This window comes from Mycetomoellerius zeteki, unplaced genomic scaffold, assembly GCF_001594055.1.
Source record: "Mycetomoellerius zeteki isolate Tzet28-1 unplaced genomic scaffold, Tzet1.0 scaffold49, whole genome shotgun sequence".
Classification (NCBI taxonomy): domain Eukaryota; kingdom Metazoa; phylum Arthropoda; class Insecta; order Hymenoptera; family Formicidae; genus Mycetomoellerius; species Mycetomoellerius zeteki.
The window spans coordinates 103,505-115,923 of NW_017257489.1; the positions used below are offsets into that span (position 1 = coordinate 103,505).

A 12,419-nucleotide genomic window follows, 5' to 3' on the forward strand; every position below is an offset into this window, starting at 1 on the left:
TATCTTCTTGCGAACGTACGTTCTGACACATGCTTGCTTATTCCACAGGACACAAAAGTACTCTTCTACGATAAAATAGGATTAGACTAGAATCCGGAAAGGATTCCTCCATTATCTCCCGTTATTGCCAGCCATGCGTGGCTCGACTTGGCGCACCACACTACTGGGTGTCAGGAAAGTTTTGTCGAGAGCGAACGGTGAGGCAGGCAAGTAAGATACGAGAAGGTTAAGACCCGTCGTGCCTCACGAACCTGGCCCAATCACGCAAAGTGCCCTGCTTCCGTATCCCCCACCGTTCGATGCATCACTATACGTACGTTTTAGCTTACGAGAGAACATTGCACACACGTACGTATGCGCACACCCTGGTGCGGACACCATCGTTCGCATACACGCGAACATTTGCAAATACGTGCACGCATACACACATGGAGCGCGGGCATAAGCGGGCAGACCGAGCAGGTATCTCGACTGCAAGCCTCCATTATCGAACGAGAAAGGAGCTCTCGAAACGAGCGAGCGAGAGAAGGTGATGGCGAAGGCTGAAAATCTCTCTGTGATGGCACTACATCGGCCCTTCGACGAAAAATCAATGCGACCACCCTTCGCAACCTTCCAAAAAATCTTGTCTTCCTCTTTCTGCGCTGCTGACCTCCGTCTCTCTTTTACTCCTTACTGTTCCTTGAAAATACCCCGGACCACGTGAATATCGTGCACGATGTGAAAAAGAGCTTGAAAAACCGCGCGGTTTACGTACCACCAACGAATTTCCATTCTGATTCTGTGAATCCAATTTACATCGTGGATCGTTCAAGTAGAAATAACCGACGAGATAAGAAAGCACCGAGCCAGATATCGATCCTGCCGACGTCGTGGTCGATCGTTGTCTACCGGAAAAAGACACGGAAGAAAGTTCGAGACGCTATTCCGCGTTAACTTTAATCAAAACTCATACTTCCTACTTATGAGTAATTCAAAACCGGTTACTGAATGATTTGCAAATTATCAATGGGACGAAGTGCCCTTATGACGGTTATCTTAACGGTAAAAGATAAGACAGTGTAACTAAAGACACGATAACTAAACGATAACGAAAGAATGAGTTCATAATTATCAATAGACAATTAACTCATAATTTTGACTCTGATTCTTATACTCTGAGGCCTAGATTTCTATACCGGAATTTCACAGGAACTGATATTACATAATTGTTAAATAAACTAGTGAATGAGAGAAGAATGCAGATTGGCTAGCAAATTAATTAATATTATCTAACTATTAAAATCAGCACATAAATCAGTCAGTAGTGTGAGCCATTTTAAAAACGATCCATTTGTATGAAAAAATGATTCGTGTCGTCGATTTATTTCTCTACTGGGGATCACGCCAATCTGAATCGCAGTGCATGCGGGAAATATAGGTACACAGTACGGTGAAACTTGCGAATTTACAACATTGATATGGCAATTCTTTTCGCGGCGCCAACCGCAATAGCATATTTTACTGGAGCAGTCTAAAACGATGCGCTCATATATCCGAATACTTTCCGCAACATATTTTTCCCCGCATCGGCTAAATCTGTCCAAGCTGTGACAAGCTAATCTTTTCAGTCCCAATCCCTAATAAACTCCTCCACTTCAGAAAAGCGTCAGAAAAGCGTTGGCTGAAACTAAAATCCAAATTTTTTTATCGCTCTTTTTCAAGCCCAAGCAGTAAATAAAAAAAAAGGTATATGAAACAAATCCATAAAATAAATCTTTAAAAAATTGTGACCACCTGATGTATATGCACCTGATATATAAATGACGTATTTCAAAAATTTCATAACTAAATCCTATATAAATGCTTCGTCCCGTGCAAAGGATCTCTATTCACAATAATAAATTTAATTAAAGCAGACAGCAGCAGAGTTTTAACAGAAGCTCATAGAACTGCAGTTTATTTATACGTAAGGACTAAGAGTATTTAAATAATATATAGTCTAAAAAATGCAAGACAAATCCACTTTTTCAGATATTACAACTAAATGTAAAAACTGATTTTTTTTCATGTTATATTTTACAATCTTTTCATTCACACTTTTACAAAACATATTATCTCATTATCTCTTGCAAGGGAGTTGCACACACGTTGTGTACGTTTCTCATGTATTTAATCTACTTTTATATAAAATAATTTATTTATTTGAAGACCTTGCTGGCTTTTTTGCCATGTTTTATTCTCAATTCTTAATCGATTACCTGGCGGTTCCAAATTTTCAAGCCAAAGCCACGGGTGTTCATGGTAACAGTAAAAAAGCCCGCTAGACGATACGAGGCAAACATCGGGAATAATCATACATACGTACAGAAGTAGTTTGTACTGACGGCAAACTGCGCTCGGTGAAAATCGGCAAAAAACGATTTCAACAGGACTGTGCCGCGACGCGTACAAACCCGGCGATGTATCGGTCACGAGTAAACCTGGTACCAGGAATCCGAAATCAGACAGAACGCACGATCGAAATCTACGTGACTGCAATGTGTAAGATCGAGTCGGATTCTGTGTTACCCGCGACACAATTGAACCGTATGAAGGATGCCGCGAGGGATCCGCCAAACGCAAACCGTGCATTTTCCGTAAACAGTGGCATTTTGCGTGCGACGTTAAAAAGAGAGTTATGAGAAAAGTAAAAAGGATACACATACGATTAATATAATACAATCGCATTTCGAAATGTACATAGGTATATATCCATATCTTAATCTTAATCGACATCTCAATTAGGATCGTTTGAATTTCTTTACGCAAATATACACGAGTAAACATCGCTAATTTGTCATAAGAATGTGTCAAAGAAAACAGAAATTTAATTTAACAAGCATGTGTCTTTTTTTAGATAAAACTAACGCAGGAACGCACAAAGTCGACGCGAAATAACGATGGAACGAGCTATAAACGGCCGCATGTTATTCTTCGCATGGTCGAACGTATGCAAAGTGCCTGAACCAAGACTTCCAAAGGCAAGCCACGAATTTTGGTAGCTGATCTCCGGCAGAATAGTACGAAGAGAAGCGGAAAGAGAAAAGCAAGATACATGCACGAGTTTCGTACCTGGTGCAGGTATCTTTGCCGTTTCTGTACGTTGCATGTTTTCGAGAAATGATATGTAAATAACCGAGAAACAGAAGATACAGAAACCTCGTTTGCATCTATATTGATAATCCGTATTTACATTTCTGATTTGAATAACTGAATAATTATATCTGCGCTACTAACAATAATAAATGTTCGATTCGTTCCAAATACTTTTACTTCCGATAATCTTACTACATGGAAAGAACGATTTTTCTGAAATATCTAAAGATTTAACTAGATAAAGATTTGAAAATAATTTTATTGGATCATCAAAAACATTTGTATAGAAAACTAAGACACGATGAGCAATTAACTTGAGCGTCCTATATAATTAATTTGATGGTCCAACAAAATTTATTTTCAAATCTGTATAGCTAATATTTTAGACATTTCAGCAAACTTTTTTCCGTATAGTAATAAGAATATAACAGCAATAAGATCAAAGATTCTTTCCTAATTATTCCTAACAAAACAAATAATTAAAAGACGTAATCAATTTTAATTTCGCTGGTAAAAAACTGAAAGAAAGAATTGAAAAGGTTCTAAGGTATGCAGAATATGCAAAACTCGGTAATCGCCGTATCATTTGCGGAATTCAAAGAAAGTACTTTGGATCCTATAGAAAGAAGACAAGACCGCTTAGAGGAGACTTTCAGCTTTTATTTATTGGTTCGTTGACCGAGACAAACGTTGATCATGCCGGAAGTCCTACTATGGGTCCACGGATCTCTCAGCAGGCGGATGTCGTAAGATGTTAAATGACGCTGAAAATACCGGGAGCATTTCTTGGCTACTTCAAAGACGGTTATTCGAAGAGGAAGTAAATCTCAGTGAGGCGAATACACGGAGAGACATCGCGGCTCTCCCGCTCGCTGACGCAATCCGCTTCTACCTTTCTGACGTAGGACGAGCCATCAATAAACATTTCCCATTGATATGCAAATCTCAATGAGAGCACCTTCTCTCAAGAGCCAAGTAACGACCCCTAAAACCAATCCCTTTCCACTCGCCGTTCCCGGTCGGTCAGACCGACCCATAACCAACATGCCTTGCTGATATTCACTTGGGCTCGGTTTATGATCCGCCATGAATTAGAAATTTATCGGAAGGCACAAATTCGGGCGCGATATTAGATGTCGTCTCATATCAATAAATTATACATCACTCTTGGATATTTAACTAGATATAATAATAATATTCGTAAATTCCACGGGACGTTTCTTTCTTACTTGGCGAAAAATGCAAAATTAGAAATCTCTTCTGGATCATCTATTCTAAATGTAACATAATAGAAGTATTACATCGATAACGATAACAATAAGTTTTCGCTGCTCTCTTTCATTCATATTAGTTTAATTAAGATATATTCGCGTGAATACGAAAAACAATAGCATAAATAATCACAAGCAATTAACGTGTATGGCGAGATTGAGTAATCAAGATAGTTTCAATATGTTGGTAGATAGGCATTGATAGAATTCCGAGATAAATAGAGACGATATAGACGGCAAGTTCAGTGTGCAAAGATTAAGGACAGACATCCGCGGCATTCTATTAAGTCCCATTCCAAGTGTTCCAACTGTTCGCCTCTATGTGTTTTCTGGTAGTCGGCCGGCGCAGAAGCTTTCTTAAACTTAGATTACTATGTACTTCGGCGTGAAGTTCATAAACCTTAGCGCCTGTAATCCGACAGTCTTGACGGTAGTCGCGACTGTATTCTAGAATTGGAGACTCCGACGCCAGCAATCAGCGTGACAAAGTTGAAAAGGATCATCTCATCAAGAAATATATTATCGGTCTTGTAATCAACCAGTCGACAAGTTTCTGTGACTTTTTACATTTTCTTCTCTCGCGACTTATATTGTAACTTTGGTCTTCTTCGCGAGAGTGATGAGAAAGCAATATCGATACAATACAAGATTTTTCACGAAGACGAGAATTATGTGAACCATTCAGCGCAAAATTAAAATCTTGCTAAAGCGATATTGTGTGTCAAGCAAGGTTTACTCGCGCCTAAAATAACTTTGATGAAATAAGCGAACACATCGTTTTTCATGCCTCTGTGCAAACATCAGATCACCGCGCGATATCACTGTAGCGTGACATCGCCACCGGGCATTCCCGGGCAAACCGGAAGCCGCTCCCGGAAATACGCGTCAAGGACGCTCTTATCGTGCATCCCGATGCCGGCATTAAGCGTCAAGTCAGGGCAGGTGCGTGAAGTAAGGGATGGGAAACGCAAGTCGCAAGGAAACGCAAGTCGCAGGGAAACCGAAGCGAGAAGCGCCTTCCTCACCTGTCGTGCATGGCTTTCTAACGAATATGCACCCTTCGCCAATTTTCGTCCGTTTCCTCGTCGAGGTGAGGCAAACGCCGCGAGTAGTCGAGCACAATGAGTTACTCGGAGTTGCACTCCGGCCACAAATACGCTGAATATGCATGAAGCCCTACACCCAATTCGCCCTGTTCCCGCTACCGGTACGTACGTACTCGAATTAGATTTCGCGTAGGTTCTTCGAGTCTTGCTGGCAGCCACTTCTCGCTGATACTTCAGAGCGTCTCTCAAGTCTCATCTCGCGCCCCTCTTTCTTCCTTTTTCTCTCCTTCTCACTCTCTCACTCTTTCTCTTTCAAAGAGTACGGTACATCGAGTTTCGATGTTACCTTTCTCTACATTCAAACGTATGGGCAGACTATCGATCAATTACCAGGAAAATTGAGGTACATATCGTGATTGGATAAAATCAACGATGCAAACAACGTTGGTCGTTTCGAAATAATTGCGCATCGTCAACCGAGGCACTTGTAATCGCGACATATGTATAAATACAAATACACGATTATTATTATTTTTTTTTTTAAAGATATACTTTTTCCATTTTACACTGACTTGTATAATTTTGTGCTTATTTCTGATTTTTTGGGCTAGAATAATTTAAAACTTTTATTTCCCTTCTAGTGATGATATAATTTTTCATATAGTTTTATATTTCCCGGGAAGAGAGAATCTTTTTTATCCCTTTAAACTACAAATATGAGAGAGTCATCGCAGAATTCACAAACGCGATTACTATTCTGAAACACACGTGAGAACGCCACGCCGAGCGCTCGCATAAGATACGATGTAATCTCCGTTTCCTCCTGTACAACAATGATATATTTTATCAAATAAACGCGCATTTCTTCCAAGAGCTCGATTTTAATGAAAATATTCAAGTATTAAAAATGATACGTTACATAGGTATGTTTGGTACATCGTGCGATATTCTTAAAATAATTGAATACCTCAAGAATAGATATATTTTATGAAAAAATTGCACACACATTAAGTTGTACAAATACACATCGTTAGAAAACGTAATATTCTCGATAACAAGTCCGCTTTTATAGTATTTTCATAAATGTTATATGTTGTATAATAAATATACCCCCCGTTTAAATAACAGCAGATTATTTTGTTTGCATTAATAGATTTACGAAATCCAATTCCGGACATATCAGTTATAATTATAGTAGATATCGAATCCTACGCGATAATCTTCTCAACAAGTGTATGTACTAGTAAAGTAATTTCACCAAAATGAATTCGTATCCCCCCCCCCTCCAGAGTAATACATCCTGTTTCGAAACAGCCTAAAAATGAGCAAAAAAAAAAAAGAAATTTCGCCAACAACGAAAGAAGGAAGATGAGAATGCACGAATATGCTGTGTAATTTACTGAATATTTAACCTTAATTGCCGGTATTCATTCCGAAATTTCCTTAACAGGTATTCACGGATCCACTTTAAATTAATGTATCTTTGCTTAAAGTTGACGTAATTGAACGATTTTTTTTTTCATTTTGAAGACCAAAATCTGAGGAATGTTATGTAATTTAAAATTACGTAAATTTATGAAAAACATTTGTTGTGAACAATTTTTCCCAAAGTAGCTGAAGTGTCCGGGTCGACTGAACTCAAGAATATTGATTAAGAGTTAATCGCACGTCTTTTACAGAAAATAATTCTAACCTATTGATTAAAAATAAGAAAAGATTCTATAACGTATTGATTAAAATAAGAGATATAATCCTTAAATTAAAATGTAAATATATTAACAGTTAATTCCTTTAATTATGTTACAATTTATCTACCACGATGAAAAAATGTAATCGATAAAACATTTTTTATACATATATAAAATGCATGTATTTTTCAGGCTTAAAAATGGCCATTCAGCTGATTCTTTCTTGCTTCTCTGGCGTTCTCATCCAGCATCCGTCAGACAGACTACCTTTTTTCATGTCGGAAAACCCGAAAAAATATTTTTTATATGACCTATCCTTTACACTTTACACGGACGCAAACGAGCCGTTATATAACCGGATTTATATACGTGGCAGAACCGAAATGATATACGGTCGCATGGGCAGGAAAGATTTCCGCCCTCTCGCGTTTGAATCCCTTCTTGCTCTGACATGCGGCAAAAAAATGTCCGACCCGTTGCACTGCTGTTTCGTGCGTTACGTCACACGTTGATTTTACTCTCTGCTAATGAGATCAACATAGGTTGCAAGATAAGAAATGGAAGTTGCGATAACCTCTTGGCCGAGAAGTTGAACGGCGAACGCTAAGATTCTATAATTTGTTCTATATGAAAAGAACGATTTTGCTAAAATATTTAAAAATTGAGCTAGATATAAATCTGAAAATAATTTTGTTGGGCTATAAAAATAATTACAAGATGCGAACTCGTTACTAGTTAAAACTTTTTGCGACACTGCTCATTATGCTTGAATTTCCTACATTATTTTGATAGTCTAACAACGTTATTTTCAGATGTGTATTTATCTAAATTTTTTATATTTTAAATATTTCAACAAAATGTATCGTTCTTCTCGTATAGCAATAAAGAATCGCGTGAATACGAACGCAAGAAATGAAGACTTCATTTAATCCTGGTATTAAATCCTGGTATTAATCTCCTCAGTTGATTGTAATAAGCTTAATTTCTAATCTGACGGTGCACGAATCGCACACACATTGGAGTGTACGATAAAATCCTCGTAGCATACGTTTAAAATTCCAAACTGGAAAGTCCCCGCTGCTTTTGTGCAACAACGTAGTATGAATCATGGGTGGAACAGTAATACAAGTCAGAGATACAAAGGAATTTGCGTAGAGTTACCCGATATTTGTAATCCCCTACGATCTGATTTCGCGAATGCTCTTCGGAAAATCTGAGCCTTTTACTAAAGTCTATTTCCTGCATGGTCTACAGATCGAGCGTCTATTGGCCTTATACATAGGTTACATATCGTAAAGCCCCTACATAAACGTAAATATTTACATAGAAAGAGGGCTGTGGCGGAAGTATATACCCACGGCAAGATTTTCGTCCCTCCTGTGGCGCGAATTCGCCGTAACGCTACTTCGCGTTCGCTATTGAAAGAACGAGACTCTATTTTTAGTCTGAGAGTCACCTAATTTTTTTTTACATAATCGATCTCCTGGGATGTTTTTACTTCTTAAATAAAATCATTATTATTAACAATATATTTTATATTATTGACTGTTTTCCAATTTATTAATATTTGAGAACATTATGGATATGGATTTTAAAATTTTTTGAAGAAAAGAAGTACATAACAAAAAAAAATATTTGTGTTGGAAACTTAAGTCTTTGTTAAAATTTTGTATTGAATTTTTGACATACTCGGATGTATTTAGCATATAATGTGTGATCATGTTATTGAAGTATTTTATGTTCAATTGATATTCAATTGATATTTTTTTAGTGTCAAAATAACACAATTTATGAGTAAGTATTCAAATAACATATAAAAATAATATATTTTAAAACATAAAAATTTCAAGATAAATGATAAAATACCCGTTAATTTAACATATCATAGATGCTAATTTTATTAAAAGAATATGCTTCCACAATTTGCTTACAAATTATATCATTAACACTTTCTTATGTTAATTTTTTTAAATATTTGTGTTACTCTCTAACATACTCATCTTGTTAAATTAACACAAAAATTTCAAAAGTTAGTGCACTGTTTGGAATATGTGATTGTGTTAAATTTAACACAAATTTTTATAGAAACGAAACAAATATTAAACTACATTGTTGGAAAATTTGTGTCGAATATAACACATTCCACATATCCCAAACGGTCCATTCAAATTTTTGTGTTCATTTAACATAAGATGAATATGTTGGAAAACAAGATATTGTGTAAAAAAAATAATCACAAAAAGGTAACGTTGACACAGCTTGTAAACAAACTATGGAAGTATATTTATTTAGTATAATTAATATTTATGATATGTTAAATTAACAAGTATTTCATTCATTCATTTTCGAATTTATGTTTTAAAACACATTATTGTTACTTATTCACTTACTCATAAATTGTGTCATTTTAATACTATAAGAAATATTGAATATCAATTTATAACACAACATCTTTAAATAACATAATCACATTATGTTAAATTAACACTCAAATATGTTAAAAAATTCAACACAAACTGTTGAAAAAGTGGGTGGACCATTTCCAGCACAAATACATGTTTTTTTACCGTGTAGCTCATTTATGATAGTATTTCTAAAAAAATACAGATTTTAATTTTAATATAACGTTTTTTTGTTGCGAATTTTCGATGCATATTTAAGGTTTATAAAGAATAAAAGTTATTAAAAAAGAAAAAATATGTTGAACAATAATCATGCAAAACAATATTTTACAATTCGCATCTTTTTTCGTCGCTAGAATGTAAAAATAGGTAACTATTTCCAAGTTAATGGATCACTCCCTTTGTACATTTGTAATTCCTGCAATTTCCTTGATTATTCTTTTCGTTTAATGACATACGTTTCTAGGAGAGAAAATTATTCTTCCCCAGGATTGAGCTACATTAAACGAAACTGAAGTTCATTGAACCTTCGAGGAAGAAAGCGTGCAAAGCTCGCGATTCGTGACATTGCGTCGTCTCGGGGTGAAATGGCAACGTGTCGTCGTGCTCTCGTTGCTCCAAAGTCTCATTGTAAGACAAATTACGCATTCGCGTGTCACGTTAACTGTACTCGTGTTTGTTATATCGTACATATTCGCAGTATCGCGGTACTAAACAGAATCAAATCTAAAGGTAACGGATAAATTTTACGACGTAAGAAATCTCGTTAGGATAGCGAAGGAGAATCGATTAATTCGAAAAATATTCGCACGGAGTATAGCAGGAGTTAAGCTCCCTTAAACTCGTTAAACAACCGTGCTCCATAATAGTAAAGTTATGACGGTAAAGTTCAACATTGTGGAAACGCATAATATTTGGCTAACAAATGTGATAGTTTCGCGATGTATTTTCATTTTGAGGATATATATGTACATTATACGGTCGCGACAAAAAATAACATCTCCTGCAAAACACATCTCGCGAGAATTATTGGAATTAGACACCCCCGATATTGATCACGCTTCTTTCTGCCCGTGACGTAAACATTTTTCTATTTCGACGATACCGCGGCGAAAAATATCACGAGCGGACGCGTAAACCGAACGCTGTGCGGGAATTTACGATGGTGATAACACCGAGGTACGACTATCAATCGTCCGTTGCATTCCCGCGACCCTTGACAGTCTCGGCAATTTTTATCCCGGCGTCTATCTTCGCGGTTTATCGCGACGTACTTTTCCATACGCTTTCGTCGCGCGAGCAGACGCTCCGGCGGCGCCGCGGCGTTTCCTTCCAAAATCCACGCTTGGTGTTTTTGGGGCGACCTGGGACGACCCGGCCTGAAGATAACCGAAAAATAAAATTGCACGACCGCGAACGTCACTTCACGCGGAATATCGATAGCGGCCAATTTCGGAGCACACCTCCGTATCAGAAATCTTGCAAAAATGTTTTATGATCTTTTTAAGAAAAATTAAATACCTGACATTCGTTGCTATTTATTTTAAATGATTTAAATTCATTTTTAATGAGATTGCGAGTTTATACAAGGCGATATTCCGTCCGCCTCGAGAATGCGCATTTTCCTATGCGTGAGAAACGCATGTTGAAAAGCTGTATTGACAATGCTGTTGTATTTTGCGGAGTCTTTGACAAGTCGCATTCATTTCTTCTCGTTTATCAGCAAGAAAATGAAGTTACTTTATTCCTTCGTTTTTACTTTAATTTGCTATTGTATTGGACATTGTATTCGAGCTGATTCTCGATACTTATACATATACAATATTCATAAATATATTAAAACTTGTTCCGATGCTTTCTTTGTCACAATATCATGTTTTTTTTACGTTTTTTATATAACAGTGGAAAGAATATGAACGAGCTATAAAAATACATTGCAGCAGAAATTACAAGAAAGTTTACATATATTTTATCAAGTCCGATATCGATCGCCACGCGCACGAAGAAATTATAATTTTCCAACGATAATACAAAAAGAGACTAATAAGAAAGTGTTATAAAAGAACGGTAAAAGAATTAAAATATAATTCATCCAGTATAATTAACGCAACAATTAACGCGTCAAATATTATTGCGTTCACATGCGGTACGTTGCTCCATTTTGCTAATCGCGCGCCCTTAAACGAGCGATACCACCTGGTGCTCTCTGTAATCGCCTTGAAATCCAAAATCTGTACGTCGGTAAACTGTTTCATAAGCAATAAATCAAAACGCGACGTAAAGCAGCGAGGATCTAATTGCCTGCTCGAAACGCACCGTAGATTTTTTTATGTCATCAATCTCATACTCGCATAATCAACTCGTTGATTTTAATTTAAAAAAAAAGTAATTCATGACTATGATCGCGCGAAAACAAGGCACTAATAAATTACATGTATACGACTCACTGGAAATGATCCTATCGGCATTCAAAAGCGCTCTCTGGACTCTCGTAGGCAGGCCGTTGAAAAATCCTCAAAAATCAACAAAAGGACACTGGGCAAAAACGAGGGATTCACGGAACACAAAGAGCTCGCTCGCACAAAACGCAAACTCAACCGCACGTAAAACGGCGTTCACCGGCGGGACGCGAGGTAAGCGAGCAAGGAAGGAAGGCAGGAAGGAAGGAAAGGAATGCGGTGACGCGCGTGACAGCCGCGAGGGAAGCAACTCGCTTAAAACGGCGAGCCGTCTTCTTCTCCCGCGCTCGCGACGAGTCCGATCGGAGCGTACGGGAAAAGCGTCAGCCTGCGACGTTCTGTCTCTTGAAAGCTTGAAAAAAGCATCGAATGAAGAACGATTAGGAGGATAAGGGAAAATAGCGAGAGAAGGAGAGACAGAGAGAGAAAGGGAAAG

At 37.3% G+C, this 12,419-nt stretch overlaps 1 long non-coding RNA gene across 1 annotated transcript in view; it reads right to left on the reverse strand.

Annotated features, from left to right (window-relative positions):
* Positions 1 to 12,389, reverse strand: part of LOC108727410 (uncharacterized) — a 109,918-nt gene extending 97,529 nt beyond the window's left edge. The window contains exon 1 of the long non-coding RNA XR_001936845.1: positions 11,972 to 12,389. This is a non-coding gene — a long non-coding RNA (uncharacterized lncRNA). The remainder of the gene's footprint in view (positions 1 to 11,971) is intronic.
* Positions 12,390 to 12,419: the final 30 nt, after the last annotated feature.